Here is a 7,213-nt window from a genome sequence, read left to right on the forward strand (position 1 = left end):
AAAAACAAAATACGGCAAAACATTTGCAATATAGAATATATACAACATAAAGAGAGTGTGTTATTGCTGTGTTCATCTCAATCAATTAATTTGAAATTGTGATGGTGCAAATTTAAGGAAAGATGCTCTCAGAGGATTTATGAGGCTCTCTTAAGCAGCTGCTGCTCTAGAACATGGACAGATGCATTCTTTTTCCTGGCTTTGGAAGATATATATGAAATGAGGAAGGGAGGGCTGGTGGATGAGACAAAAGTTTCAGAGAGAGCCCCCAAATACATTTCAGAGAGGCCAGGAGGCTACTATCCCCACAAGGTTAGGGCCATACTCTTATCCAGATTCCATCCAAGGGGTTCCTCCACCATAATGTGGAAAGTTGCTTACTTATCCTTTTCTCCATTTTTCCTCATACTTTAGTTATTTGGATCACCTTACTGCTCTGTGGATACTGTATCCACAGAGCAGTCATTATTCTCTCAAGTGGTCACAGCATGTTGCAGCAGCAGCAAACCTGATCTGCTCCTTTAATGTGCCTCTAACTTTCCAGCCCTAACTGCTCTGGCCACCTCCGGTTGCCCTAACCACCGAAGTTCTTTTGACAATGCTATTTCCTCCTATAATCAATTCCTGATCCAGGAATAATTCTCTTTTATTTTCTACCTCCTTTAATATGGAGAAATCATCTCATTCAGAAGCAAGCAGGTTCTGAAGGCTCTGGAATAGCTCTTCTTCCCGCACTTTGCTTTGTGACACTGGGCTGTTTACTTCTTGGAGCCTTTGCCAATGCACAAAGGAATCAGCAGGAGGGCCTAGGCAGCTCCACCACAGAACAGAGAAAATCTAGTCCTGCCAAAACGTGGTCTTCAGGCAACAATGTTCATGGAAATTGGCTCAAATCACAAGTCCACACACACAGATACACATGTTTGTCAATACATCTACCAACAAATAATTAACAATTATTTTATTCAAATACCAACTCTTATCATCAGAACTACAAAATAAAAGCTACCACTCACTAGCTCTGTAACTTCGAGCAAGGTACTTCAATCTCTGTGTGCCTCAATTTCCTTATCTGTAACATGGGGACAATAGTTGTACCTTACTTCATGAGGTTAATGAGAGGATTAAATGACTTACGGCAGGTAAGAACTCTTGGAGCAGTGCCTGCACTCCGTAAGCATCTGGGAAACCCACAGGTGCAGAAACCCTCCCTCGCCCAGCTAGAGGGGAACGGGAAGCAACTTTGCTCTTTTCCATTTCAGAGGGGCACACCCGGGGAACATCACTGGCTGTCACTGCAGCAGAGACTAGGCTGAGCCCGCTGGTGAGACAAGAGCTGGGGGCCACCAAGAGACCCGTCGCCGCGCGGCGTCCCAGTCGCGGAAGCGCCTCCCGGCCAGACTTGCAGCCAAACTACCAGCGGCCCTTTCGCCAGTCCCCTCTGAAGGAGCCGAGTGTTTCTGCGTGATCACTTCCCAGAACCTCTAGGCCCACCCACCCTGGTCCCTGGCTTTGCGCGCCCCACTCACCGGCCGCCTCTGGCCGAGCGCCCTGACACACCCCGGGCCGCTGCCACACTTGGAACGGAACATGAGTGCACGAGTCTTGGAGAAGCCGGAAGGATTAAAGAGAAACCCAACCGTCGACCCGCAGCTCCAACGCTCACCAAGTTTCCAAGGGTCACAGGCACTGTTCCACTCAGTCTGCTGATCATTCGCAGCTCGGTAGGCGGGCCCAGTCATTGTCCGAGCAGTCTCCTGGACTGTATTCTCCCAGCATGGACCACAGGTTGCAGAACAGAGACCATACCGAGAGCGGGCAACATACTAACGGTCGCAGCTCTGCGCCTGCGCGCGACAGCCAAACGCAGGCAGGCTATACTCCGACTCATTTTTCTGGAGTTTTCCCAAAGCCCTTCCCCTGCTGTGTGAGAGGCTGAAAGGTTGATGCTAGAGGCATGAGAAAGGGGGTCTATGAGAGCTCCTGAAGACCTTAATACACTCTGCAACGTATAGCCCAGACCAGTGATTTATAAAGTTTTAAATAGCATGTACGGATCACCGTGAGAGCTTGTTAAAATACAGATTTGTAAGCTTTATATTTACGGATTGTCTCATTGCTCCGAAGAGGGTCCCAGGAAGGTTGCATTTTCATCCCAGATGATTTTGATGTAGGTGGCCCCTAGACCATCTCTGGAGAAACAGGCTCCGTTGCACAATCCAGATGTTTAAATACATTTAAATGCAGGACACTTTTCAAACTCCACCAAGAGCCAAAGATAAAATCAGGACACTACCCTAATCTAAAAAAACAAAAACGCTACAGATAATTTTGGTATAGGGTAATGAAGTTGCACCAAAAGCGGTACAATTTGTCCTGGGAGCTCAGAGGCAGGGAAACTTATGGGATGAGGGATATTGGGGTGGTTTGACTAAGGGAAAATTTAATGGAAAGCATAGAGGAGGGCAACCTTAAAAATAGTTGATGAGCTAGCTAGAATAGTGGAAAGCATGCGCAAAGCTGAAGATCTGGCACATGACAGCTGTGCGCAAGTGCCATAGAAACATGAAGTAAGTATAAAATATGAGGTATAAAGTAAGTATAAAGGAGCAGGATCCAAATTAAAGGAGCAGGATTCCAGTTTCCTGGAACCTGGAGACAATTTAATTTTATCATTTCCTGGATTTTTTATATTAAAAAACCATTCAAATTGTAGTAAACCATGCATAACATTAACATTACTATTTTAAAGTTGTACAATAAAGTTTTTAGTATATTCACAACACCACCACTACCTAATCCCAGAACATTTTCATCACCCCTAAAGAAACTCTGGGCCCACTGAGCAATCTTTCTCCATGCCCTGCTCCCCGCAGCCCCTGGTAACCACCATTTTACTTTATGAATTTGCCTATTCTAGATACTCCATGTAAGTGGAATCATATAATACTTGTCTATGTCTGGTTTATTTTCATTATCATATTGTTTTCAAAGGTCATTTATGTTGCAGCATGTATACTTCATGCCTTTTAATGACAGAATAATATTCCATTTGTGTGTAGGTATATACACACATATAAATAAATGTTATATATATATATATATATATATATATATAACATTTTGTTTATCCATTAATCTCTTGTTGAACATTTGTGTTGCTTCCACCTTTTGGCCATTGTGAATAATGCTACATTGAACATTGGTGTACACATATCTGAGTCCCTGTTTTCAATTCTTTGGGTACATACCTAGGAGTGGAATTGCTGAATCATATGGTAATTCTATGTTCAGCTTTTTGAGGAACCACCAAACGGTTTTCCATAATAGCTGTATCATTTTACATTTCTGCAAGCAATGCAGGAGGGTTAGAGTTTCTCCACATCTTTGCCAACATTTGTTATTTCATGTTTTTGTTGTAGTTTTATTATAGCCATCCTAATGGGTATGAAGCTCTATCTCATTATGGTTTTGGTTTGCATTTCCCTAGCAGCTGGTGATATTCAGCATTTTGTTATGTGCTTATTTGTATATATTGTGGATATTAATTCTTCAGCAGATATATGATTTGCAAATATTTTCTCCCATTCTGTGGGTTGTAATTTCACTCTTTTGATAGTGTCCTTTGATACACAAAACTTTTTAATTTTGATGAAGCCCAATTTATTTTTTTACTGCCTGTGTCATACTTACAAAAACATTTTCTAATCCAAGGTCATGAAGATTTTGACTTGTGTTTTCTATCCTTTTACTTTCAATTTACTTGTATCTTTGAATTTAAAGTGTGTGTCCCCTACACAGCATATAGTTGAATATTGTTTTTTCATCCACCATGTCAATCTCTGCCTTTTTGTTGATTTGCTTCAGGCATTCATGTTTAATGTTATTACTGATATGTTTGGATTTGTCTGCCATTTAACTTTTTGATTTCTGTATGTCTCATATCTCATGTCTCATATCCATTAAATTTTCCCTTAGTCAAACCACCCCAATATCCCTCATCCCGTAAGTTTCCCCGCCTCTGAGCTCCCAGGACAAATTGTACTGCTTTTGGTGCAACTCCATTACCCTATACTAAAATTATCTGTAGCATTTTTGGTTTTTGGTTTTTTGTTTTTTTAATTAGGGTAGTGTCCTGATTTTATCTTTGGCTCTTGGTGGAGTTTGAAAAGTGTCCTGCATTTAAATGTATTTAAACATCTAGATTGTGCAACGGAGCCTGTTTCTCCAGAGATGGTTTAGGGGCCACCAGCATCAAAACCATTCTTCCATTCCTCCTATATTCCTTTTTTTGCATTAAGCAAATATTTTTTTACTGTGGCATTTAATTTCTTTAATAATTTTTCCATTATATATTTTGAGTTATTTCTTTAGAGTCTGCTCTAGCACTTGTCATGTATATCTTATCAGAACAGCTTCAGATTTATACTAACTTAATTCCAGTGAGATTTAAAAAATCTCACCTCTATATAGCTCTATTCCCTTTTCCTCTTTTTTTGTCATGTTATTATTATACATATTACATCTATAAATATTACAAACTGAACGTTATATTATTACTTTATATAATTTTATGTGTTTTAAAGAAGCTGAGAGAAAAAAGGGAAGAAACCTGTATATAGATATAAAATACAACTTACTCTGTATTAACTTTCTCATTTATCATTTCTCATTTCTTTATTCCTGTGGATTTGAGTTTCTATCTGGAGTCATTTCCTTAGCCCAGTACAGCATTCTTCCCACCCACCTCCTTTGTGCTATTATTAGCAAATATATTACATTTCTATATCCTATAGGCCCCCAGGTACATTATATACATACCGTTTTTACAATTGCTTTTTTAATCAGTTAAGAGAATAAATATGCATCTACACTATATAATTACATAATTACCTTCACCAGTGCTCTTTGATTTGTGTGTGTGTGTATTTGAATTACCATACATGCATTACTGACAGTGTCACCATCGGTCTGAAGAACTTCCCTTAGTATTTCCCTGTAAGACAGGTCTGCTAGCAATAAATTCTCACAGTTTTTATTTATGTGGGAACATCTTTATTTTGCTTTTGTTTTTGAATGCTTTGCTAGATATAGAATTCTTGGCTGACGGTGTTTTTCTTTGACATATTCAAACATCTTATTCTGCTTCTTTCTGGCTTCTATTGTTTCGTATGAGAAGTCAGTTTTTAATTTTATTGGTGTTCCCTGTAAATGATGAGACATTTTTCTCTTGCTACTTTCAAGATTTTCTCCTTGTCTTTGGCTTTTAGAACTTTTACTGTGACACGTCTGTTTGTAGAACGCTTTATATAATCATATTTAGAATTTGTTGAGCTTCCTGGGTGTGTAGATTAATGTTTTTCAATTAGATTGGAAAGTTTTCAGCCACTATCCTTGAATTTTTTTTCTACTCCTTTCTCTCTGTCCTCTACACTTTCATTATGTGTATATTGGTGTGCTTAATGGTGTCCCACATTTCTCTACCACCCCCTCCTACAGCCACTGATCTTTTTACTGTTTCCGTTGTTTTGCTCTTTACTGATTGTCATATATTTGGAGTCATATGTAGCCTTTTCAGACTAGTTTCATTCACTTAGCATTATGAATTTAAGTTTCCTCCATGTGTTTTCATAGCTTGATAGTACACTTCTTTTTAGCACTGAATAATATTCCACTGTATGCATGTGCCACAGTTTGTTACCTATTCACCTATTGAAGGATTTCTTGGGTGCTTCCAATTTTGGGCAATTATGAATAAAACTTCTACAAATATTTGTGTATTAATTTGTTCAAATATTATATGGACTTAAGTTTTCAGCTCATTTGGATAGATAGCTAGGATTGGGCTTACTGGTAGGACAATGGTAGGACTATGTTTAGCTTTGTAAGAAATTGCCAAACTGTCCTCCAAAGTAGCTGTACCATTTTGTATTCCAACTAGCAATGGCTGAAAGTGCCTGTTACTCCACATCTTTTTTAGCCTTTGATATTATCAGTGTTTTGAATTTTAGCTATTTGAATAGGTGTGTAGTGATATCTCACTGACGTTTTAATTTGCAATTCCCTAACAACATATAATGTTGGACATCTTTTCATACAGTTTTCCATCTATATATCTTCTTTGGTGGGGTATCTGTTCAGTTCCTTTTCCCATTATTTTTTTTAACTTACTGTGAGTTTTAACATTCTATAAATTTTGCATACCAGTCCTTTATCAGACACATATATATTTTGCAAATATTTTCTCCAGTTTGTAGCTTGTCTTTTCATTTTCTTAACAGTGTCTCTCGCAGAGCAGAAGAATCATGGGGTGGCCTGAGCCTAGGGACTGAGCCGGTGCTTGCGGAGGACTCAGGGTCTGTAGACAGGATATCCGATTTGCCCCTTCCAGAGCCTTAAGGCCGCACCTGATGGCAATGGTCCTGCGTTCTCCAAGTGCGAACAATGGGAATGTGACCTGGATTTGGCCGCTGAGAGGCTCTGAAAGAGCCAAGTGGTGGCTCCTGTTTTCTGCGCAAATGACTGGCACCTACTGGCGGTGGCGAGAGCAGCAGGAAAAGAGAATAGCCGGAATCCTCAATCAGCAGCCTTCCGGACTGTTAGGCCACAAATGCCATCCGGCTGCACAGCTCCACGGCTGGCCCAGGTCTCCAGTCCTGCGCAAAAGCAAGAGTCGCCCGCACTCACCCTGCGGGGCTCGGATAGCACTCCCCACTTAGACTTGGGGGAACTGGCGGGCAGACCGATCCACGCGGGGGCTCTGAGCCTGGACCCTCGAGGCCCGTCGCAGTTGGAGCCTGGATCCCCGGCGCCAGCTCGATTCAAACTCTGCGCGACTCGGTGAGCCCTGGCCACTAGGTCCCAGACCGGCACTGCTGACACCGGGGCGACGGGCCACGCGCTTCCTGTCGAGTTCCTCTTCCCACGCCGCGTGCTACAACTCCAGCAGAAAAAGCAGAGGTCTGAGCGCCCCGCTTAGGCCTCAAAATGGCAGAACAAGCTATTGGGGCCGCCGAAGCCCCGCGTGTCCCCTGTTCCCATGGATGCTGGGCCTGCAGGGTGCCAAGCGCCTTGATACCCTCGCGCTTTCCTCGCGGCTGCATCCCAACCGTCACCCGAACACTGCGCTTCAACTGGGGTAAATTCCGCAGACATCCAAAACCGCGGAAGCCGGAACCCTTACTCAGTCACTGGCCGCATCGCATCTCTCCTT

The 7,213-nt window shown here is 41.7% G+C and overlaps 1 protein-coding gene across 1 annotated transcript in view; it reads right to left on the reverse strand.

Annotated features, from left to right (window-relative positions):
- The window catches only part of ZNF391 (zinc finger protein 391), a 7,461-nt gene extending 5,638 nt beyond the window's left edge, over positions 1–1,823 (reverse strand). The window contains exon 1 of the mRNA XM_012638595.1: positions 1,499–1,823. The gene's annotated coding sequence lies outside the window, so the exon portion shown is untranslated. The remainder of the gene's footprint in view (positions 1–1,498) is intronic.
- Positions 1,824–7,213: the final 5,390 nt, after the last annotated feature.

This window comes from Propithecus coquereli, unplaced genomic scaffold, assembly GCF_000956105.1.
Source record: "Propithecus coquereli isolate 6110/MARCELLA unplaced genomic scaffold, Pcoq_1.0 Scaffold131, whole genome shotgun sequence".
Classification (NCBI taxonomy): Eukaryota; Metazoa; Chordata; class Mammalia; order Primates; family Indriidae; genus Propithecus; species Propithecus coquereli.